Genomic DNA, 26,202 nt, shown 5'->3' on the forward strand with positions numbered 1-26,202 from the left:
CCAGGCCCTGACCTGCATCATGCCAAACCTACATTTGCTGCTATGTAGACATGGGCAGTATTTTGGGGCAGTCATTTGAGTTCACAAAATCCCACAATGGGAGGTTTCAAATGACTCTGGTGATAAATGACATGGCAAGATCTTGAGCTAAAATTGGTGCCTACTTCTCATGTTTTTTACTTTCCCTTTCACTTGCCCAGAGAAAACTAGACTTCAGCAAGGGACTGTTGATATTAATGTATAAATTCTCCTTTTCTCAGTCAGGACATGCTATGAAAACAAGAAGGGAGGGAGGGAGGGAGGGAGGGAAGGAGGGAGAGAGAGAGAGAGAGAGAGAGAGAGAGAGAGAGAGAGAGAGAGAGAGAATATGAATCATATTCTGCATCAGAGAAGCTCCAAACAGACAAGCCGATGTCACCTCCCTCCCCAAGAATAGTGGCTGGTCCTGACTCCCCATGGGACCTTTTTCATTAAACAGTCTGAAATATAAAAGTGCATGAATTGGCTGGTATTCATGCACTTTTTGATATTCAGGTATCAAATGTTATTTGTACCCCCCTCCCCCGCCTGCACCCCCACCTCTCCCACCATGAGCAGCATTTCTTTAGCTTGGAAAAATTTAAACTTCTTACTGGAATTTGCTGCAAGAGGATAAAATCCCTGAGAAGTAAAATGTGAGCTTGGCATCAGTTTTGTTTCAGAGTCACATTCAAAGTAGTAAGTTACAGTGAGATAGATTCCTTTTTAATGATTCCTCATGATTTCTCTGAAATCACAATTGAAAGTCAGAATCTAAAGAGAGTTTTGCCAAGCCCATTGTGTGTAATTTGTACTAAGGACTATTTCAATGTGGTTTCATAAGTAAGAGGAAATATGGGGGGAGTTGGGAACAAGGTCCAAGTTTTGTGCAACACATTTGAATCTCTTTTCTTTTTTTCTTTCCCTCCCTCCCTCCTGTCCCATCACCTACTGAATACAGTGGCTGAAATAAGTGGAGGTTTAATGTCCACGCTGAGTGACTGGTACATGCAGCATCACTATTCTTTCCTCCAGACTACTGAGCACGTTTGAAACTCTCCATAATAAAAAAGAAAAAGGAAACGGTGGCCAAGAGAAAAGCTCATGGTCCTCATATTGGGCTGTTTTCAGCTTCAAAGAACCACTAGTGAGAACTAAACAGAAGCAGGAACTACATTTAGTTCAAGCTCATTTTCCTAGGAGACTTTTCAAAAAGTGTTTTCCTGGAACCTTAAAAACACCCTCACAGACTCTCTTAACATGACCCAGCCCAGCCCAGCCCAGCACTGGTCAGAGATGGCAGGAGTACAAGACTGTTGAGAAAGTCCGAGACATACAGTTAGTGGCTGGTTGAGACGAATCCCAAATAAAAATCTGACCAAATAGACAGTCAGAGGATTAGAAAAACAGAAGACAGTGACCCTGACGTTACTCATGTGGCTGCCACATATTTCCTCTTTACCTAGGGGCCATCAATACAGTTTTTTTTTTTTTAAGGTTGGAAAAATTACTTTATGAAGCCTTAAGAAGCACTGAATATAATTCAACTGTAACCCAGGTTAGATGCAATTTAAAATATAGTTCATTTAGATGCAATTTAATAATAATAGTTGATTTCCAAAATAAAAGTTATCATAAGTGAAACCATGAAATTTCCTAACACTTGCTTTTAATACAGTGTACTAATTTTCTAAAACAACTCTGAGGAACCAATATTTACAATAGATGGGATATTTATGAAAAATCTGCCATCAGCTATATTTTTTTGTGTATATATATATATATATATATATATATATATATATATATATATATATTCGTATATATAGAACCTTAGAGATTACATGAAGGAGGAAATAAGAGTCTGTATGTCATGTCTTAACAGCAGAACTAGAGTGCAGAGTGTGAAACTTTTCAAAGCATGTGGAAAAGGAGCAGACATCTTATTTCAAAATCTTAACTGACTTAGAGAAAAGGAAGCTTTTCTGGCTTTAATTGTTCACCTGCATCAGAAAGTCCAGTATTCCTGAGATATGAACCACTGCAATAAGAAGGGAGTGATAGGTACTTTCAAAGGAAAATTGTTGCTTAATTTGGACGACTTGCCCTGGCCATCCGGTGTAATGCAATATTAATTGTTCCAAAACTGGTTATGGTGCAACTGTTGTCTTCCACAAGTGCAACTGATGCCTTCTATGGAGGCAAGAAACACAGAATTACTGCTGAGATTTTTTCTCCAAATGATAAGAATCTTTTTGCTCGATTGCAGGGGAATGGAATGGTGTAATGTATGCAAAATATGCAACAGGGGAAAATATGGTCTTTGTAGATATCAAGAAGTTGCCTATAATCAAGAAGAAAGTGAGGAAGTTGGAAGACCAGAATGAGTATGAGTCCTGCTGCCTTTGGAAGGATGCCACTCTCAATTTAAAAGGCAGAGACATTGATGCAGCGACTGAAGCAAAGCACAGACTTGAAGAAAGACAAAGAGCAGAAGCCGAAGAAAAGAAGGAGAAGGAAATTCAGTGGGAGACAAGGTTCTACCATGAAAACGGAGAATGCTGGGTTTATGGTGAACCATTACTAAAACATATTGGTGCTGTGAAGCATTAGGTTGGGAAACACAGTTTTGAGTTTTTAAGCATTGTAATTTCTATGGACCTTGCTGTGTTGGGGAAACTCCTTGTCCCATCCTTCCTAACAAGCACGAGGTACAACTGTGCTTAGAGCAAACTGTTTCCTGTTTCAGATTTTCTAAGGGGAAAGAAGCATATACAGAGGCAGATTACTAACCTCGCCTCAGCACGCCGGGGTAAGCTTCCTAGACAGCTAATTCTCCTGTGAGCTGGCAGCTCCCAGCTGCTCCCCACGTGAAGCAGGGCTGCTCCCTCCTCTGCGGAACCTGTGGCCCCAGAGATTGCTCTCCACTGGGGCAGTGACCAACTGGCCATGGGTCCAGGGCTCCAGTGTCCTGGTAGCTCAGAAGTCGGGGAAACAACACGATTTTCGAGGTGCCCCTGGGGATTTGTGAGTCCCCTCTGGCCTGTGGTCCTGTCTTGTCCAAGGATCACCAAGTCATGGGCCTCGGGTAGCCTTTCTTTGCATTTTCTTCTGCCACTGCTGCTCCATGAGTCTTTTCCAGGGTGGCCCAATCTACTTCCCTCCCATGCCACCCCTTCCCACTGGGCTGTCGGGGGTCCTTGTTCCTTGATGGATACTCCCTTCTGTGGCCTCAGTCTTTGAAGAATGCCACACTGAAGTCCTCTCTGACTCTCTGGGCTCCCGATTTTCTAAGCTCATCCACCAGGTTGAGTCTCAGCATTATATCCATGATCACCCGCAGTCTGCTACTCTCCCTCCTATCTGGGCTTAGTCCTCCATGTCTTGTGCTTCTCTTTCACATCCATTCCTTCTTGTTTGTCCTCCCTGTGATATTCTGGTGACAGCTTTTCCTACTCACCATGAAGAAGCAAGAGAGAGAGTGTGTGTGTGTGTGTGTGTGTGTGTGTGTACTCGCGCTCATGTGAGTACGTGTGTGTGCATAGAGCATTGAGCACCCTGGTTGCCACAGCTGATGACTTGGGTTCTGATTTTGGCTTTGTGCTCACTGGTGAGTGGACCTTATGTGGAGTTACTTGCTATCTTCAGGCTTGTACGCTCTGGAACTTGGACAGCAGCACCTCCTACTGCGCAGGGTTGTTCTCAGGTTGAAATGAGGAGATCCATATAAATTGATTAGTCCTAACTCACTCAATGTAAACTATGATCATATTTGGCTGGCTTTCTTTCCTACTCGAATTCACCATTATCTGGGGAAATGTCCATGTTCTTTGTAATAGCACAATCCATATCTGGAGAGAGTTCCTGCCTTCTGCCCCTCTGGCACTTACATCTCCAGGACCCAGCCAATCCCACTGCCCAACAGCTACCTCCTCAGCTCCCCCTTCATGCTGCCTCTCCGTGCTGGTGTCACTCCCATTCTATCCACTCTTTCCTGTAGCCTTGTCCTGAATCCCTTCAGCAGGCTTGCTTTCACTGAACTCAACCCAGGCCGTGACGTATAGGTGATTCATCTTGCATGAATGTCATGTTTATTCTAAGCTTATATTTTCCATAATTCTTCCATTATAAGAATTTGTAAGGGACTGAACCACACCCAACCATCCCCCACAAGCCAGAGGGTATATGTGAACATCTGTCACCCTGTTTGGAGATTTGGCCTTAGGTCAGTAATGATCCCAGAGGGTGAGCTGTCTAGGACCCAAGGTGGCAGGGAAGTGGGATGGCACTTTTCACATGGTGATGACTTGGTGGCTGGAAAGCAAGGAGGCCACAGGTGGTCATCCTCCTCTGAATTGGTGTTAGCTTGGGTGGGCAGGGAGAGGACCTGTGGGCTGTGGGAAAAACTCAGCATGTTTTGGTTCTTCTGTGACTTTCTTTGATTCCCCTTTAATTTTCTTTAGAGCTTGTTTAAATCAACATTTTTGCCACTGTGACTAAAAGATCTGACATGAACAATTTTAAGGAGGAAAATTTTATTTGGAGGCTCACAGTTTCAGAGGTCTCAGTCTACAGACAGCTGGCTCCATTCCCTGGGACTCCAGGTGATGATGGCAGAAGGGTGTGGTGGGGGAAGCAGCTCACATGATGATCAGGAAGCAGAGAGAGACTCCACTAACTAGATAAAATATATACCCCAAAGGCATACCCCCAAGGATCCACGTCCTCCAGCCACACCCTACCCATCTTCAGTTACCACTCAGTTAATCCCATCAGGAGATTAATTCACTGGTTGGGTTAAGACTCTTATAACCCATTCATTTAAGCCTTCTTGTATTGTCTCACATATAAGCTTTTGGGGGGACACCTCATATCTAAACTATAACAGTGCTTTTGGTAATTTTAGTTTGTTCCAAATCTGCAAAAGCACAATGAGAAGAAGGGATTTTGTTATCCCAGGAGGATGTCCTTAGGTATTTTTTCCTGGCTTGGGCCAGATTTCTAAGATGTGGTCTTGGCAGAGGGAATTAGTCTTAGGCCCATGAAAGAGTTCTGAAGGGCTGTGTCATGCAGAGAATGTCAGGGTCAGTAAGCTAATGACCTTCCTGTGTCAGGGACATGTGGAGCCAGGAAATTAGGGGAGATTTAGTTCTGTTGGTGCCTTGATTTTTTTTTCTGCAATTCTAGATGGTGGAATGGCTCTTTTGCGGAATGAAAATCTTGTAGGTCCTGGAGAATTAGAGCATGACAGTGTATTTGCACCATTTTGTTTGAGCTTTTATGAATTCTCAAAACATCAGAGATGTTTCTGTCTAAAATATCCACTTCATGACAGGTACAAATTCTGAGGAATGTCTTGTTAGGTAGGCAGTTTTGTCCTTGTGGGAATATTACTGAGTTACCTACATAAACCTGGATGGTGTAGCCTAACGTACACCTTGGTTGTATGGTACAGCCAATGGTTCCTAGGCATCAAACCTGCACAGCATCTCACTGTACCAAACACTGTGGACAAATAAAAGCTGTAGTAAAAATACTAGGCAATAGGAATTTTTCAGTGTTACTATAATCTTATGGAATCACAGTCGCATGTGCCATCTATCATTGACCAGAGTGTCATTATGTGGTACATGGTGGTACACAAAAGAACCCCCAAAGGCTCTGCTGCTTGACCTTCATTTGGGAAGATATATTCATGTTTCTCCCATAGTTGGGTAATTAAGAAGAGAATATAATTGTGTGAGACTTAAGACAGGCTTTACAAGGAGTCTGGGAATCTGTCCCTTAAGCCCTGTTCATCCACTAAAAGCCTGTGTGACCTAGGATGCTTAACTTGGCTCTGGGTTCCCTTAAGTTTAAAAGCCTTTTTTTTTTTTTCTATATCTTTCCTTACCTCTTCCTTTAGCTGTCAGAAGAATAAGGGAACATTTACATTAAATATGTCGAGTTACTCCAGGGAGAAAGTGTTTTAAAAATGTCAACAGGACTGTGAGATTTTAGGCCTTTGAGGCCTATAAAATGCACTGGAAAAGACAAGGAATATGTCTCCAGAAATCACTAGGAATTGAGCATTTAAAAAGAAATAAGCTGGTGCGGTGGTGCACACTTGTAATCCCAGCAGCCCGGGAAGCAGAGGCACGAGGATTGTGAGTTCAAAGCCAGCCTCAGCAAAAGTGAGGTGCTAAACAACTCAGTGAGACCCTGTCTCCGAATAAAATACAAGATAGCTCTGGGGATTTGGCTCAGTGGTCGAGGACCCCTGAGTAGTTCAATCCCCAGTACCAATAAATAAATAAATAAAAATTAAAAAGAAATAAAAGGGGCTGTGTTTGTAGCTCAGTGGTAGAACACTTGCCTTGGATGTGTGAGGCACTGGGTTCTATCCTCAGCACCACATAAAACTAAATGAATAAAGATTTTTTTAACAATTAAAAATATTTAAAAAAGAAATAAAAATGTTTTATACTGCAAGTAGGAATCTGAGTATTGGGTAGTCAGAAAAAAAGGGGGAGAAAAGGAGAAAACAGAAAAAAGTCCATAAAGTTGTGTGCTTTGTCACTTAAATCTCTCTTCATTGCCATTCCCCAAATTCCACTCTGCTTTTTCCCAGTTTGGTTGGAAGTGCCAGATTCCCAGGGCTGCCCTTATGAAGGTCCATGAGCTTGATGAGTTGAAACAATGAAAATTTACTTTCTCTCAATTCTGGAGCTGCAAAGCCTGAAATCAAGGTGTGGGCAGGGCTGGTTCCTTTTGGAGACTTCAGGGGAGTCTCGGGTCCCTGCTCCTCTCCTGGCTGCTGTGGCTGTTGGCATCCCCTGGTTTTCTTGGCTTGTGGATGCATCACCCCAATCTCTGCCTCAGTCAGTCCATGGCATCTCTCTGTCCATATTTCCTCTCCTTATAATGACAATAGTCACGCTGAGGTAAGGTCCACCTAAGGACCTCCTCTTGATTGCATCTGCAAAGAGAGTCTTGCAATAAGGTCACTTTCACATATAAGGGGTAGTACTTAGGATTTAGACACATTTTGGAGTGTTGTTCAATCTACATAACTGACCAAGTGAAAGGAAATCTTTATTTTTTAGTTGTAGGTGGACACACAATATCTTTATTTCATTTTTATGTGGTGCTGAGGATCAAACCCAGTGCCTCATGTGTGCTAAGCAAGCCCTCTACCACTAAGCCACAACCCCAGCACCAGTGAAAGGAAATCTTCACCAGTCACAATGACCTAGGCTCTGGCAACTTCTTAGTGTGGATAAGGCCACCTGTGGCTGCCTTAACAGGCAGGCCAGGAAGCTCAGGCCAGGAGCAGGGGCCGGAGGGGCCTGGCTTGGGTGGTGAGTGCCTAGACTGTGCCTTTGTTGAAGTTTTCTTCCTGGGTCCCATCATTCCTTTTCTTAGGAACTCTCAGTCCAAGAAATTTATTTTTCATTTAATGAATAAATCAAATGCCTTTAAGAATGGTTAGTTTAATGACAAAATAAAACCCAGCTGCTTTTAAGCTGGATTGGAACACATGTTTATGGCCTTTTGCACTCACCCTTGGTCTCCCTCCCCTCCATCACCAGGAGGGTGCCACCTGACCTTCTCCCATGAGGTTGTGCCCTTGCTCAGCTGTGATACCCAGTGCATTATTAAATTAAATGTCTGCCACTCTTAAATCTTGCTTAAACCTCGCATAAGTCATCTAAAGTTCCTTGTTTATGGATATCAGCAGGGGTGACGGGGTAAGGGAGAATAGGGGTAAGAGAGGAGATTGTTTTCAGCTGAGCAAAATTTGACATTTGCAAGACCCGCATGTTATCTCTGGCCTGACCATTTTGTTAACATTCCTTTGCTGGTTCAGGTTTCCTGAGCGCACATGCATTGACCTTAGTTTGGGGCCAATTCTGAATGCTGGAGTCAGCTGCTTTTTAGTTATTACTGCCAGAAAATGAATACATATTTTTTTTTTCAGCAAAAAGCGCCTTGTGCAATTTTCTTCTAATCATATCTGGAAAATGGTGGCCTTCTGCAGTGCAAAAACAGTTCACTTCTGACAATATTTATAAAACGACCTGAATTTATGCAGATTAATGGTTTTGAAGATGTTCTTGTGTGCCTTGACTGCAGTGCCCCCTCGTGGACACTTTTGTGCCACACGTGGTTCACAGAAATGTCAAGAATGCATCTTAAGGAACACATTAAACTTTTTTTTTTTTTTTAAACAGTGAGTCCCTATTTTGTTTCTTGCTCCAACCCCCATATTGTGTAAATGTATAATTCTCTAATGTTCACAGGAGATTTTCTACACATTTCCTCTCCTTCCATTCAGGAGATTGGAAAGAAGGGAGATGTGATAATATGAGCATGTGAGTAAATCACCATAAGGGATTTTGACCTGTATTGGGATACATAATGTATGTCTGTCTGTCTGTCTATCTCTCTCCAATCTATCTCCAGAAAAACCAAAATGCTGAAAATATTACTTTGGTGAAGATTTAAATCTAAAATCATAATGATTAAAAATTTTTAGCTGGGCGCTGTGGCGCACACCTGTAATCCCAGTGGCCCTGGAGGCTAAGGCAGAAGGACTTGGAGTTCAAAGCCAGCTCAGTCATTTAGAGAGGCCCTAAGCAACTCAGGAGACCCTGTCTCTAAATAAAATAGCAAAAAAAAAAAAAAAGAGCTGGTGATGCGGCTCAGTGGTTGAGTCCCTCTGGGTTCAATCCCTAGTACCAATAAATAAATAAATAAATAAATAAATAAATAAATAAATAAATAAATAAAAATAAATTAAATGCAGTATAAGGATATGAATTCATTCAATTCAATTAAAGCTTCATATCCATTTTATTCTAGAAGGATTACAACAAGTGGGTGGGGAGGGAATAGCAGGTGGCTAGGTGAGGCTGCTTCCTTACTGGTTTGCATGATGGTGCCCTCCCTGTAGCTTTGGTTGAGCTGAGGCCGGCTTTCCATCTGTCCTGCATGTTGGTATCTGAGTGGATGTGAGGGTCCTGGCCTCACTGCCTCCTGCTGTAGCTTCCTGGAGAGTACAGAACAGCAAAGCCCAGGGATTTGAGCAGGGACTGTCTTATATGGAAAACAGCTTTGGAGGATTCTCAAGGTTTTTCCAGAGTCATTGTAAAGCTATCACAGGGACTCCCAGACTTGGAGATTTTACGAGCAACCTAAAAAGATTAAAAGATTAAAGATTAAAGAAAGACAGCTACTTCAAAACATTTTCCCCAAGTAATGGCATTGAAATATATGAATTAATAATTGAACAGCTACAATTATCTATTCCCATCAGTTCATAAGGAAAGAACAATTTCCTATAAAAGATAAGATATACTTTCAAAAGAAAGGACACTTCCCAGGAAAATATGTGTTTTGTATCTATATTATATATTGTGTTATACATATGTATATAGACATTGTAATATATACCTGTATATATAGAGACACACACTTACATATGCAAAGATTTGCATGTGTGTGTATGTCTGCATACACCCACAATTTGTCCTTGCCGTTGTTTCATTTCTCCAGAACAGGGTAGAGTTTTTCCTAAACTAGCAGGCTTTTGGGACAGGCATGAGAACTCTGCCTTTGACATTTCACATTCCCTGGTGTGATAAGGTATTTTTGTGATATTAGAACTCAGGGCTGTGTTGTGTGTGTGTAAGGAGATGGGCCATGAGAGAAATTTTTGCCCCTTTGATTATAGAACTTGTTCACTGCTGGCCTCGTTGATTGTGGAGAACACATGGGGAAAGCCAGACCTTAGAGTCCCTTGAGAAGGGCAGGACCTTCAGAGGTCTGCTTGGTGAATCCTCCAGGTAATCCCAGAACTTTATGTGACTCTTTCCAGGCAGAGGGGAACGTGCACTCACATTCAGAGGAAGGATTCCACAGCCTCCCTGAACACTACATTCTGACACAAGAATGCTAGTTCTCAGGGAGGGAACTTACAGACTTTAGAATCAGTGGTCTGGGCCAGAAATGGCCTAAAACCACATGGTTGAATGAAAGTTGCCAATTAGCTTCAAAGAGGCAAAGGACAAGCAGGGGTCCCCTAGATTGGTGTGGACAGTACTCTGTGTGAGCCACAGAGCCCAACACTGAAGCCTTGAGCAGTCTCAGGCTGCAGTTCAGACAGTGGTAATGGGCTGGGGTCTTCTGACGCATCATATTACACCCAAGCCCCCACGTCCTGAGATACTGCAATGCATGATGTCACACTTAACATCAGTACCCAGAGAGCCAACAGTAATGTATTAGCAGCATGCCTCTATCTTGAGATGGATGAAAGAGGCTTTTTTCTCCAGAGCCTCTACCTGCTGGCTTTGGGCCCATAAATTAATTTTCAAAGCTTTCTCTTATTGGTGATCAAATATTTCATCCTTTGGTTTTAAAGGCCTTCATTTTACAAATATTTAATTGATTTTTTTTCTGAATTTAATTCTCTTTTCACATGTGTTGTTCCAAACAGGCCAATATTTGAATGGACAGTTACCCGATTTATACATCCTTCTGTGCGTTTTAAGAGCCTAAAGATTGCATCTTCTTACCTGTACAAGTATATTTGCTGTCTTTCAATTTGCTTTGTTCTGTCTTCTTAGACTTTGGATTAGTTGGATATTTTGACTATTTAACTCAGTTGGCTGGTTTTGGATAATGTTTCTGAAGTGGGCTGAATGATGCCTTGTTCTCCCAAAACATACATCCACATCCCAGTCTGAACACTACCTTATTTGTGTACTTAATTAAGTTAAAGATCTTGAGATGAGGGAATTACTCTGATTGTTGTGAGGTACCCAAATTCAAACAAATATCCTCATAAAAGACACATAAGAGAGACACAAAGAGAAAGTGATGTGATGAACAAGGCAGACGTTGGTGTGCTGTAGCCATAGCCAGGAATGGTGGCAGGTGCCAGGAGTGAACAAAAGGCAAGGAAGAATTTTGCTTTTGGACTCCAGAACCTGGAGAGAGAAAATTTCTGTTGTGTACACCACTGAGTTTGTGGTGATTTGTTATAGTAGCTGTAGAAACAAACGTAGTCTCTGATCTTCCAAGTCTATGTTCAACAAAATTCCTATTGGGTGCTAGTCAGTCATTGTTCCTTTATTTCATGTTATTCCCCAACTGACAACTTCTCACCCCATCTTTTGGGTCATTGACCTCAGTTCTTTTGTGTATTCAACTCATTACATTGTGTCTGTCCATTTGTGGGTTGTGTCTAGAATTGGAGACTTGTGTCTTTCCCAGTGAGCAGAAAACAATCTTGATAATTTCCAACTCACATATTTTGGAGGAAGAACCTGGAAAACTTATAGAATGGAATAGCTTGATATTTCAAAAGGAAATATGAGTCTTGTGAAGGTGTCTTTGAGCAACTTCAGGAATCCTTAGTGTCAGATGGTCTTGAAGATGGACAATTGGTTGTGAGCAAATTGTTGATCTTCTCTTGACATAGATTTCCACATCTATGCAACGGGGATAAAAACTGAATCAACTCATAGGGTTTTTTGGTCAGAATTAAGTGAGGCGATATTGGATATTTCTTAGAACAATGCCTGGGATATAATGAACACCTTAGAAATGTTAACCATCGTCTATGTGTTTATGTCTTAAGCATCTAATTGATATGAAAGCTCCATAAAATGGAAAAGACTGATTTTTTGGGTAACTTTTCATTATTTCCTTGGTTTCAAAGCATCTAGCAGTGCTCCTAGATGTATACCCTATGTGATTCTGAAAATAGGATTTTAAGCAGAATTATATAAATACTCCCATAGAAATGAGCAAAGAATGATATACTCATAAAGCTCATATTAATTGTTGGGCTTTATGCCATTGATAATTATATTTAGCAGGAAGTAAATGACAAATTACCCTTTCTTGTTAAACCAGCTGTCTGTCCCATGCCTTGATCACTTGCAGCGATTCTAAAATTTGTTCCATCATTTCAACTCAAAGCCTGAATGATTAATCCCCTTAAGCTCATTGCTTCACGCTTGCACTGTTGTCAATATTCATGGACCTCATCCTATCTAAGTCTTTTCCCTCCAGCAGTATTTTGAATACAGCATTTTTCAGTCCTCAGACCTTGGGAAATTCTGAGGCATCTTTGCATTCTATATACACTCCATGTTAATACAAATTAACATGCCCTTTCAAAATACATAAAAATGGTTATGTTAATAAAGCACACAATTGAAATTTTAAAAAAGAGTTTAGCAGAAACAGGAAGCATTTCAAGTGTCTTGCTAACCCTGACACTTGGCCCTGTTATCTGCTGTCATCTAAGGCACACTTTACACCTAGAGGGAGGCTGTGCAGAAACAGTGGATGCAAACCCTCATTGCAATGCATTTTGCTGCAATTTAATGTTTTTTATTTTATTATTATTATTTTTATCCAGTTCATTGCATTTATCTCGCGCTGGGGTGTAGATGACTCTGCTCTGCTGCCTCCTTGAAACTCATGTGTCCTTGCTTTTTAGGCACCACGGTGAACCCGCCATTCTTTCCAGATCTGTTTTTACACTGCTTGTCCATCTTTTGAGGCCAATTTAAGCCAAAACATGATGATATATGGGAAGTAAAGTCAAGTCATTTACACTACTTTGGGGTAAATTCGCATGCTCCTTGGCCATCTAACAAGGGTGAGGACATGGTGTCAATCTCCGTACTTAGTGTTGGAAATATGTTCTTATTACTGCCAATTTGGGCATCTTAAGGGTGGACATGCATCTCTTGGGGACCACTGTCTATAGATGAAATCCCAACTTTAATCCTGACTACCAAGACCCTCTGGAGCCTGACTCCATTGGCCTTGGTGGGTTGGCTCCTACAGGACCCAAAGTGGACACAAGTGCTGGGCTTCTTTCTATACGGGTTGCTCTCTGTCCCCTGACTCCCTAACACAACTCCTTTTACCTTCACAGAATTCCTTAGCCTGACCTCCTCATGCTCAAGTAGACAATTCTGCCTTTCTAAGAAAGCCCATGTTAGGTCTCACCTCTCTTCCTGTACAACCTCAAGCCAGCAGTGAGTGCTCCTCTGACTCTGGACACATTCTTTTGACAATTAATCAAACTGGTGAGTTTCCATCTATTATTCTTTAATTGTCATTGAAACTCTCATTATTCCTATTCTCTTTTTACAAGCTTTTTGTCTTATCTTCACAATTAGATTGGTAATTTCTTAATGATAAATTTGTGTCTTATTTTTTTAAGTTGACTTTAAAAACCAAAGGTACTAAAGAATAGTAAAAACAATAAAAAGAAAAGAAACACAAAAAGAAAAAAAATTAAAAAGAAAAAGTATAATAAAACAAAGGTACTATGTGCACATGATTTAAAATGCTATCAGTACAAAAAGCTTTTTATGAAAAACACCATTCCCCTATAGCCTTTCCTTCATATCTTCCTTTTCACCTTCCTTAGGGGGATTTTCTTTCAATTTTTGGCTGGTTCTCCTGTTAAGTTCCTTGATATCTTAGTCCTGCTCTTTCTGTAATTCTTGAATTGTCACCTAGGGACATTTTCTATAGAATTTCTGTTAAGGGATTGAAGACGGGGCTTCCCATAGCTCCTCCTTCCCTCTTCCCTCTGCCCTTTCCATGTACTTCCCCAGCACTCTGTCATTTGTTTTTATTAGTCAGTATTTGCATCGCCTGACTCTATAACTATGGTCCTTCACTGAGCCACATAAAGTATATGAGCTCATTTTCTTCACAACTTTCATTTTTAATTTGTTCTGCTACATCTGAAGCTATCATTACTTCTTCTTTCAAAATCTATCAGTATTACTCTTCAAATTTTCAAAGCATTATGTAACCCTTCTGTTCAATTTTTGCTGGGTGCTGTAGTTTAGATCTGAAATGTCCCCCCACAAAGACCCAAGTATTGAAGGCTTGGTCATCAGCCTGTGATGCTCTGGGAGATGGTGGAACCTTCAGGAGGTGGGACGAAGTGGGAGGAAGCTAGGTTTCTAAGTGGTTTCCCTGAAAGGGAATATAGGGACCCTGGCCCCCTCCTCTTTCTTTCACTTCCAGACCACCATGAGATGAACAATTTTCTCTACCACATACTCACACCATGGCATACTGTGTTACTACAGTCCCAAAACAATAGGGCCAAGTGACAATGGACCCTTTGGTCCATTGGGACAGGGGTTCCCATACTCTTTTAAACCTTGAGCCAAAATTAAGTTGACTGTCTCAGGTATTTTGTCACAGCAATAGGAAGCTAACCCACCAAGAGAGCTTCCTCTTGTCTCATGGGCCAGGTTCACCTGTCCTGCTCTCAGTCAATGTCTTCTGGACTGCTGTGCTGATCTTTTCCTGAGACTCCTCTTTGGTATTCCCCTGTGTTGGGTGCCCTCCTTTTTGGGCTGTCAAATAGTCCTTAAAAGAAATCTGAAAATATCTGTCCTACTTGTTTTGATGGATAGATTTTGTGTACAATACTAGATTGGGAATAATCTTCCCCTGGAATTTTAAATTGTTCTTACCTTTAGTTTTGCCATTCTGATTTCTGACTCCATTCCTTTGTTTCCTCCATGGACGTCTCTGGCATCTTCTCTTTCTGCAGTTTCAATATGGTGTGATCTTTTCACTCATTGTGTTTGACACTCAAACTGCCTTTTCAATTTGGATGTGGTGGTCCTCAATTCTGGGGAAATTTTTCTATATTCTCTTGGGCAATTTCTTCTGTTCTTTTTCTGGAATTTCAGAAATGTTGGACTTCTTATTTTGGGACTTTGTCTTTCCTTTTCACTCCTGTTTTCTACTTCTTGATATTTTTGTTTTGCTTTCTATTATTATGTTTCTATTATTATTATCTTCTATTGAAATGTATATGTTGATTAATATATTTTTAATTCCCCAGAAATCTCTCTTTCTCTCTGATGCCGGCTTCATATCTTCCTGTTTTTATTTTGTGAATGTGCTCTCCTCTCCAGCAGCTCTGAGGATATTGATGTTATGTGTGCGTCTCTGGTTCCTGCATTGTTTTCTCTGGGTTCCTTCCCACCAGTCTCCTCTAGGTCATACAAGTTTTCTTAAATACCTGGTGATGCATGGGTCTCCTTTTATAATTAAAACTAAAGTACTTAAGAGCAATTTTCAAACTCTGTGTGGGCAAAGCTAGTGGGCAAGTGGGCTTCACAGTAAGTGCCCAACAAGTTTTGACTAGGGGCACTTAGGAAATGGACCTGTTGGCAGTATTTTCCCAGTTACAGCCTTCCAGGGTCAGGTTGTGGGAAATGGAATGGGCACTGTGTCATCAGTAGGCCAGCTTCAGTTAATTCCCCTGGTTTGGGATCTGTCCTTACCTTCTCTTCTCTGTTTCTCTGGACACGTTTCCAGTCAAGAGGGGTAACCATGGAGCTCAGAGGTAGTTGAGAGGGAATGTCTGCGATCATTGGGTGTTTCCTGCTTCTAAGTCCTGAACCTTGGAAAGCAGCTGTAGCAAACTGGCTTTCAAACCCTCATGTGGAAAAAGGGCAGCGTGAAGACATTTTTTTTTAATTAAAGGGGTGAATCAATGAATATTGCCATGAATTTTCTGACTGGGTAGAGTTCATGATGCTTGATTTGGGTTAAAAAAATTAGTGGAAACTGCAAGTTGAAATCTCCGTCATTTGGGAAGTTTCTTGTTAGCATGTGGACAATAAAAACTGTGCTAAGAATACTAAGTTGACACCAACTGGAAAGTGAATTTGCATTGTTGGGCATATGAGAATGGATCTTCCTGCAGAGGTATCAAGGGGACTGAAACATAATTCTAATTTGGCACCAAGTGAGCCTTGTATTACTACCCTGCTCCAACACAGATAAGGGAGTGTGTATTTTCCCTTGTTAGGTGATGTGAACTCATAAGTGGAAGAAGAAAATTATTCAATGGAATGAAATTAAGGAAATCACAATCTTAGGTTAAGGAAATTCTTCCTGTTGGTTGTATTTAGTAGTCAAAGAGACATGTGTCTTCTGAATTATAGAGGCCACAAAGGCATAGTAGCGGAGTCAGGGAAATGAACATTAATTGTACAGTAAATAATATTGAGCAAATGCATCCCACAGACGGCACTTAATCATCTGTGTTTTTCATTGCTTTCCATAAAGAGGACGTCTTAGCCCCTTTATTGCATCCTAAATTTCATTTTAAAATGTTAAATAATGCCAACATCTTTTAAAGGAACTTAGATTATACCTAAATGTGTTTTTATCATGATCATGGCAGGTGAAATGAATAAATGAATGAATGAATAATGACCAGGGATACTAAAAATTTAATATATATCTGCTGCTTAAACACACCTGGGGCTAAATACTTTACAGATATTTATAGCTCACAGCCACCATTAAATGTATTGTACAGGTTGCCTTAGCCTAAGTTATGCTGCATAAAAAATAGCCCCAGACCACAGAGGTGTACAACAATTCACGTTTCTCATCCATACCACCTATGTCATGGGACTGTATCAATGGCTACCTCAAAAGTGGGGCCATTCTGAGGGGATAAGGGAAAGGCAAATGGTGAACTATATGCTTGTTCTTAAACTTCTGCCCAGAAGTGACACATGCGACATTTCTTTTAGATGCTATGGCCAAGACAAGTCATGAGGTCACTCCTGACTTTAGTGTAGTAGGGAGGTTTCATCCTATTATATGGAGGGACATCTCAGATCCCCAGCCATGTCCGGTATCAATGGGTAGAGAAGGGCAATCCTCCACAAGGGAGGGGCAGTGCTACGGTTCAGATAAGTGTCCCCCGAAGTCCCATGTGTTAAAGAACTGGTCCCTAGAGTGATGCTACTGGGAGAGAAACTTTAAGCTTTAAGAAGAAGGGCCTAGTGGGAAGTCATTGGAAGCTTCCCTTCAAAGGGGATTGGTCTCTTCTCTCTTTTTTCTTCCTGGCTAGGTTAGTTGCTCCATTAAACACCATGAATTCCTGCCACGTGTTTGAGCCTCTTACCCAGGTCCAAAGCAATGGGGCCAATGGATGATCATGGACTGGAATATCCCAAACTGTGAGCCAAAATGAACCTCTTCTCTTTGTAAGTTGTTTACCTCAGGTGTTCGTTAAAGTGATGGAAAGCTGACTAACGAGGCAGCACATATTTTGAATGATATAATTAACCACAGACAGCTAATTTTATTATCTCCATTTTGCTGGTGGGGAAAATAAGCAAGGTGAGGGTGCCATCAAATTCCTAAACTCCATGAAGCAAGCAATTGATTTGAATACCTAAAAGACTGCACATATTTTATCCAGTTAAAATGTAAGCAAAGAAAGCAAACCAAAACAACAAAAATGCAGAGTGGAGGGATTAATCATGCAGAAATGCTAGAATCAAGACCTATGTCACTTTTTTGAAAGAGAAAATTTGTATTATTTTATTGTATCATTTGTATTATTCTAAGGTGGTTGGGAAAGAAAAATAAACATTAAGATATTATCTATGAGGAATAACACACAGAGATTCAAAAGGGCCTTTGAAAAAGGGCCAATCTAATCTCTCTCTCTCTCTCTCTCTCTCTCTCTCTCTCTCTCTCTTTTTTGGTGGTGCTGGGGATTGAACCCAGGACCTCATGTATACTAGTGCTGCCCACTAAGCTAAACCCCCAGTCCTGCTGCTCCCCTTCCTCTTTTTCTTCATCTTTTAAAAAACATTTTAAACATATTTTTAGTTGTAGATAGACACATGCCTTCATTTTATTTATTTATGTGGTGCTGGGGATTGAACCCAGTGCATCACATGTGCTAGGCAAGTGCTCAACCGCAGAACCACAATCCCAACCTCCTCCCTCATCTTCTTTATACAAATGAAATTAAGGTTCAAAATCTGTATTTCAGATACAGATTAGGTAGTCTCAGAGAGGATCCTGTTTCACTTTGGAGAATCTTGTGTTTTACATCAATGTGACTGAGATATTCCAAATGTGAGATATACTGGGAAGAAGTAAGCATTGTTATTTTAAGAGGAAATAATTCTTAAGAGGAAATAATTTTATACTACCAGAAGCATATCTTCAGCTCTTGGGAACCTAGCCAATTTTTGCATTTTATTTCCTTTCTTGTGGTTGCAAAATGTCTTGTTTGTCAGCAAATGAATGCTTACATGTCTTAAGGTTTTAGCTTATTTTTTATTTTGTTAAAATGTTCAGGAAAAAGTCTACATTTCTCTGGGTTTGGTTATTTATTATTGCCCTGTAAGAATTAGCTAAACAGATGATAATGTGATTTGTTGAATGAGCCTGCCACCTTGTGGTTATTTTGAAAATCACATGGGCAAGACAGTTCTGCAATACTTTTCTTTCAATAAAAACTTATTAAGTGCCTAATATGTCATCAATCCTGTTGTAGGCACTGAGCTTACCATAGTGATCAAACTGACAAAAGCTTGTGTATATACATTAATATATGGAAACGTGCCCACTTCATCAACCTGTCAACCTAGTTTTGACTGACACCTGTGCCTGCCTTCCCTAGCATTCTTCCTGCTATGGGTGGGTGGGCCGTCTCTGCTCTGTAAAAGTAGGTGCTTCCCTTTTTCTACTTTCTGGCTTTCTCAAGGACCTTGCATCTATAATTATTCCTCCATTTTCATCAGCTCCCTGCTCTTCCTATGTCCCCATTAACAAATTTGCATGCCTTAGTAACCTTCATTAAAAAAAGAAATATCTGTCTAATCCCCAATTTTTTTCTGGGTAATGCTGCATTTCTTAGTCACAGTAAAATGTCTTAAAGGTTTTGTTCGTATTCAGTGTATCCATTTCTGCTCTGCTAATCCTAATCCACCATCTCTGCTATTTCCACTCCCCTGGGACCTCTCCTGTCCAGGTGACACACCACCTCCAAGCACAGAGGGTCCCTATCCATCCTTATCTTACTCTGGCTCTCAGCACTGAACATTGCCTTTGACCCTCTGAACAAATCCTGGGGGCTTGAAGCTGCTATTTCTTTGCCACTGTACTCTCCCTTCCATATTTCCAAGGCCAGTTCATATCATGAAGCTCTCAGCTCCTTGTTTGAGAGGCCTTCCCTGACTATCTATCACAGGCTGGCTCCTCATCCCCAGCCCACCATTCCTCAGAGAGAAGTTATTCTCTGGCAGTGAGTGACCTGACTGCCTGCATTTACCTGACTTTTTTTTTTTTTTTTTTTTTTTTTTTTTTACCTTGATTGCTAGATTCCCAGCACCCAGGAATAGTTTGTGGCATTCAGTAGGCACTTTGCAAATACGCTTAATGTTTGCATGGTTAGAATTCACACAACAGTCATGGTCTCCCCCATCCTGCCCTGCTCTGTGGGTAATCTAGTCTTTGGGAACAGGAGCAGGAAGGGCATGGCGCTGACAGGAGACTTGGGTTTACCACTTGAACAAGTTCTTTAACTTCAATGTGCCTAGATTCCCAACCTGTTAAATGAAGCAATTGAGCTGGTTTGGAGGCAAGAAGTGCACATCAGTTTTGGGGGGAAGATGGACTTGGCAGTGGACTCCAGGGTAGAGTATTACAAAGAATGTTTTGGCTACTGAGAGAATGATATGGTTGAGACTTGAGTGATCACCACCGTCCACCCTGCCTGTGGGAGGTGGCAGGGTCTGGTTCTTGGACAGCATGGTTCCTTCTAGCTCTAAATGTCAGAGAATGATTTAAAAAGACCACCTCCCAAAACATCATCGGTTCAGTCGAATTTTAGATTCAAATTAGATAAACATTTGAAGGCTTCTCAACATTTAGTAATAGAAAAAGAATTAACCACAGGCTCAAAATTATAAGCTGTTACCTCCAGGAACTAATCTCACAGAGCTGTGTCTATTTATTTAACTAGGATTCACCTGATATCCTATGTCATGAGGGAGAAGTAGTCTATCATACGATTTTAAAAGTGAGCCCTTTAAGCCAGGTGCCATGGCACATGCCTGTAATCCCAGCAGCTCAGGAGGCTGAGGCAGGAGGGTTGTGAGTTCAAAGCCAGCCTCAGCCATTTAGTGAGGCCCTAAACAACTCGGCGAGACACTGTCTCTAAATTAAATATAAAAAAGGGGCTGGGGATATGGTTAAACATCCTTGGGTTTGATCCCTGGTACCCTCCCCCCCCCCAAAAAAATGGGCTTTCAGAAAAATTTCTGGCACTAAGTCTAGTATTTATTATACTTTATGTTTTATTTCCCTTAAGATGTGTCTTCTTTCTGTCTCTTCTGGGTGGTGATCTTGCTTTCTCCCCCCACCCCCATTTTGCTTTTCCATAGGAGATAATTGTAGACTAGACTGGCAAATATTCCAAGCCACATTTCAATTACTGGGATAATATGAAATTCATTAGATTAAAATAACATAAACCTCAGAAGGCAGTGTGAAACTCTCCTAATGGAAATTTGGATTAAGTATAGATTTTCATCACTTTATGTATCAGGCAGTCAGAAATGTTGTGAACGGATGAAAGAAATGACAGAAGAAACTGTGAGGCATTTATCTTAAGTAAAAAAGAAAAGATAACCATTTGCGACATGTGAACTTCTGTATACAGCATATTCAAAAGATTAGAGAGCTCTTTTCTTCCTATTTCTTGCCCCAGAATAATTTCCTAAGGGAACTAATATAATGCATATTTTAAAAATTGAGTTTTTGAAAGGAAGCTTCAAAGTCATTCTATTATGGAGATTTCAGGAGGAAGAAATCATGAACAGTCTAGAACAGGAATGTGCCAACTCAGCCTTGGGGTCAAAGCCAACCTGCCATGTGCTTTTGTAAATAAAGTTTTGTGGGAACACGGCCATGCCCATTGTTTATGCATCCCCTATGGCTTGCTTTTCTGCTACGGTGGTAAAGTTGGCTCTAGAAATCTCATGATCTTCAACAATTAAAATATTCACTATAGGACCCTTTACAAAAAAATTTCTGACTCCCATTCTAGGTCGTAAGCTTCATTGGCTTGTATACTTTTGAAGGTAGGGATTTTATAATTAACTTTTGTTTTTAAGTGCTCTTAAAAAATATATCAAGGTGAGCACTATGGTACACACCTGTGTTAGCAGCTATAGGGGAGGCTGAGGCAGGAGGATCACAAGTCAGAGGCCAGCCTGGGCAACTCAGTGAGATCATGTCTCAAAATAAAAAGGAGATAGAGGTATAACTCAGTGGTAGAGTGCTCATCTGGCATGTGAGGTCCTGGGTTTAATTCCCAGGACTACAAAAGTATAATATTAGTAACAACTTTCAGATTATCAGTTAACAACAACTTTAAAAAAAATGCAGTGTCCAACACAAGTTTATGCAGGGGTTGCCGTTTAAAACTTTCCTGTCAGTTATTACTTGTGGCCCACCTTATTTTCTCCACCCTTGGAGGAATGTTTGTATCCTCTACTTCTCTACCCTGCTGGGATCTTCAGCATCTTCCACCCCAGAAGGAAGCTCTGCACAGGCCTCAGGCCTGACATCTTCCAGCCTGGACTCTTCCCCCAGTCCTCCAGAAGCCACTCAAGTGTGTGCACTTCCCAGTCACATCCCTCCAGTAGCTATGGCCCTCAAAAATCTTTGCGGCACAGGTTGCCTTTTACTTCCTCTGTGCTTCTGGCCTCTGGGGCTTGCACTCAGCAATTTGTAGGCACTTGAGCAGAGTTTAAACAGCTACTGCACAAGACATGGTGTCTCCATCGTCAGACCCCAGGCACAAATGGGAGAACCGTCCTCCATGGGGCCAAGGTATGAGCCAAGGTTTTAAATGAAGAAGAAAAGGGGGGAGAAGGAGAAGGAATGAAGAAGAAGAAAGAGAATGAATGGGTGGGAAGAAGGGGAGGAGGAAGAGGAAGAGGAGGAAAGCCCTCAGGTATTTATTGTTTTTCTGTCAACAGAGCACTTGAGAAGTCCATTTTTGCTCTGCACTGTTTGTTTATAGTTCACAACATTCAATAAGAATAATCTAGGGCAGAAGTGGTCCAAGACTTCCCTGATGTCCATCAGTCTGAGTTTCCCTGGTCATAAAGCTCTGCTTGAGACTCCAGGGCAGAGGCAGCCTTAGGGGGATATGCATTTCAGAGAGACTTTGCTCAGTGGTGGAAATTCCAGCACTGTTCAAGGAGAGGCTTCCTCCTCCCCTCCACCTCCTGCACGGAGACTCTCTCCCAGCACAGAGTTTGCCCATCTGGGTGTTATTTTTCCTTCTCAGAAAAATGGTTTAGTAGAATTATAATGTGATGGTTTCTGAAATTTGAGGTTGACACAATGAAAGGCCTCATGAGAACATTTCTATATCTCCTGTAAAAACTTTATTTAAAAATTATCCTTTAATAAATTCATTATCCCCTTTGTAAGAGAATGTATCCAATTGGTGTTGTTACAAAATTAGCTTCTTCAGGACACATTTTTTCTGAGGGTGTTGTATGACTGTGTTAAAGGTTTTACATAAACTTTTTTTTTTAAAATATAACCCTCAGAACAACCCAATAATGTTGGTAATATTTTATTCTCCAGATTAAAAAAAAAAATTAAGGCCAAGAGAAATGAAGGACTTTGCTCAAACACAGGAAGCTAGAAAGTATTGGCACATTTGGGATTCTAACCCATTATAGGTAACAACCAAGTTTGTTTCCTCAGCCACTAAGATGTATCATGTGCCTGGTCACCTCCTAGTGGAATACTAGAGTTACCCAGAGGGCTGGGGATGTGGCTCAAGCAGTAGCGCGCTCGCCTGGTATACATGTGACCCGAGTTCTATCCTCAGCACCACATACAAACAAAGATGTTGTGTCCATCGAAAACTAAACTAAAATAAATAAATAAATATTAAAAAATTTTCTCTCTCTCTCTTAAAAAAAAAAAAAAAAGAGTTACCCAGAGAACAGGTCTCTAAGGACAGACTAATTTTCCCATTGAAGGGACAGTTTGAAAACTTTTACCTGTAGAACTGATGTTAACCCTTTTAAAAAGACTGAGACTATTAAACTAGACAAAACACTGAATCAATATAGTAAAATAAAGTCTAATCTTTTTAAAAGTTAATTAATTTATTTTAATTAGGTATATGACAGCAGAATGCATTTTGATTCATTGTACACAATTGCAGCACAAATTTATATGTCTTTGGTTGTACAAGAGGTAGCGTCACACAAGTCTAATCTTTTTGGTAATTAAATATATTCAATTTAAAACCATTGGTACCTATGAAAAGCTATAAAATGTATTTGAGGAAACCAGTTCCCTCAGGTTCTTCCAGTTGCACTGAATGTCTTTAATCTTTTTTTTTTTTTTTTTTTTGGCACAGGGAATTGAATCCAAGGGCACTTAACCACTGAAGCACATCCCACCCCTTTTTATGTTTAATTTTGAGACAGGGTCCCACGAAGTTGCTTAGGGCTTATGGCCTTGCTAAATTGCTGAGGCTGGCTTCAAACTCACAATCCTTTTGTCTCAGCCTCCTGAGTCGCTGGGATTACAGGCATGTGCTACCATGCCGGCTGCTTTTAATCTCTCTCCCTCTTTTTTTTTTTTTTAAATATTGTTTTAGTTGTTGATGGACCTTTATTGGTTATAATATGTGGTACTGAGTATTGAACCCAGCACCACACATTTGCCAGGCAACTGCTCCACCAGAGACTACAACCCCAGCCCCACCTTTAATCTTATTGGAGGGAAAAAGCCATAGAAACCAATGCAGCATTAATTGATAGACCCTATCATACTTAGAAACTTAAACTGAGAATATTTCAAAAGGCTTAAACTTTATGGGTTTGAAGCTGTCATAGTAGTGTTATGAGGAGTGAAAAAGGGAAAGAAAGATCACTGGCTTCCAAAAGAATATAAAGTACTTAATGGATTTGATTTAGCACTAATGCTGTGTCCTAGGTCATTCAGATATACTGAGGAAGACACACACAAACACACATACACACCAAGGTTATGCACAAAGTAGAATATTGTGTATGTGTGTTATGGGTCCATTGACACAAAAGTAAGCTAAAAATATTAAGCATAGGCTAAAATCTTCTTGTTCCTATAATCACTACTCATTGATCAACCACCATGAAATGAAGAATACCCTAACAGGGCTCCTGAGCATCTCCCCAAATCATATATTATAGTTACCGAAGCAACAAATGGTCAGTGTCCAAAATACTCATTCAATGTAGAATTTTATAACGTGGTTTCAGAAAGAGAGGCTACCTTCCACTCCACTTCTGAAATGGCACCATCTCTCATGGAGGTCTGTGTCAACAGTCTGGGGTCACATGCTGCAGACATTTCCCATGTATTTAATTATAACTTAAATGGGACAAGACTACACACATTGCTCAGCAACTTGCTGTAGGTATCTGAGAAATTGTTTTTGACACTTTTACTTATGTTTGACTTTGATACAATTATTATCTTAAATACAAGGAAGTTGATTTTCTTTTTCCTTTCAAGTCTTCCAGGAACACTGATACTTCGGGATGGTAACCGTGATTTTCAAGTACCGTAATTGTGTTAAGTACCCTGACACATCCTGTCATCATTTCCCTCTTTTTAGTACATGGCATTGCTTCTCCTTAAAGTGACTGACACAATGGCTAGTTGGTTTAGTTGGATTTGGAATATCCTCAAATATTTCTACCAACTTTATCCACAATGCATTCTCAGTCTAGCTCTTATTTCTTTTAATCTTGCTTTATTTTATTTTATTTTATTATTTTTTTAGGCAAAAATCTTTATTTCTGACACTGAGTTGAGCTTAACTGTGAAGGAGATTCTTGGGTTTGAGAAGCAAGAGAGTAACGGTAACTACTGTTTGGGACTCAAAAGGAGTCTATCAAAAGTGTAGTTAGGCAGATATTGCATTTGGACAGTATTTATACTTGGATAAATAGGCAAAGCGGCACCCCTTAATTTATTGATAACAAAAAAATGTGCATCCTTTTTATTCTGTTTAGCTCCTTGCCAATTTGTTTTGGGCAGGATTCCTCGCACCAGTGTTAAAGTAACAATATTTTAATCACTACAACCCCATAGGGGCTGATCTGAGATTAGAAACGGTTGGTATTATGAGGGGAAGCTGGGCTCAGTGCTCATGCTGTTTAACATGGGAATCTCTACAGTCTCATCTGTTCAAAAGTGGAATCAGGGGAACATGAGGCTGCAACATTCTTTATGCCACTGGAAATGAGCTTGTTCTGAAGGGCTTAAAGGGTGGTTATAGGGTTCAGAGTCTAGCCAAAGAATTAAGGACTGCTTCCCCCAGATTGAGGCGAGGCACTTTAATCCCTTGCCTTTTGCCTATGGGAACAGGTAGGCCCTACCTGGAAAAACTCCCCTGGTTAGTGAGACAATCACCATTTACCATCAATTTTACATATTTTCTTAAAAGAAAATGCAGGTGAGTAGAAAAGAATTTTGGAACTAAAGGGATAGGTGGGGGCATTGTGACTAATGAAAATGAGAAGGAGGTTAGGAATGAGAACTGTTCCCGTAGACCATGAGATTATTCTCATCCACCTTTTATCCTGGTCAAATGCTCCCAGGTCAGCCCCAAGGCCAGCCTGGCCTTCTCATTTCAAGTCCAGACCTTTGTAGTAAACAGATGTTTGCTCAGGCTTCTGGCTATCCTTTTACATACAGTATATAAAAAGGAAGGGAAATAGGGAATCAGGTTAAGCTGTTTTCTTTCAGTTACTCAGCATGTAGTCACAGGCAGTGGAATTCAGAACCCCTGATGTTAATCTTTGGCATTGCTCTTGAAGTAACTGGACTGATTTGAGTTAGAGGGGGGCGGGTCAGTGAAGGGCTCAGCGTGCTTTGTGGCCTGATGAAAGGGAAATCTCCATTATATGTTGTGCCTTCAAGTATGCTGCTGCCCTGCTGAAGACACCCCAAACCATAGTCAGAGACAGCTTCTCTCTGCACTGAGCTCTCTCAAATAAATAAATAAATAGTACCTTTTCCAACTGAGCATCAACTTCATTCTCACAAACAGCAGAATTTCTCAATCTCATCATTATCACTGTTATTGACATTTTGCTCTGAGTAGTTGTCTGTTATGGGTCTGTCCTGTCATTGGAGGATGTCTAGCAGCATCCCTGACCTCTGCCCAGCCGGTGGTACCCTTTCTACCCTGTATCCTTATACCTCCCATAGTGACAACCAAAAATGCCTCCAGATACTGCCAGATGTTCTCTGGGGAGTACAACATGCCCTAGTTGTGAA

The sequence above is a fragment of the Marmota flaviventris genome, chromosome 5 (assembly GCF_047511675.1).
Source record: "Marmota flaviventris isolate mMarFla1 chromosome 5, mMarFla1.hap1, whole genome shotgun sequence".
NCBI lineage: Eukaryota > Metazoa > Chordata > Mammalia > Rodentia > Sciuridae > Marmota > Marmota flaviventris.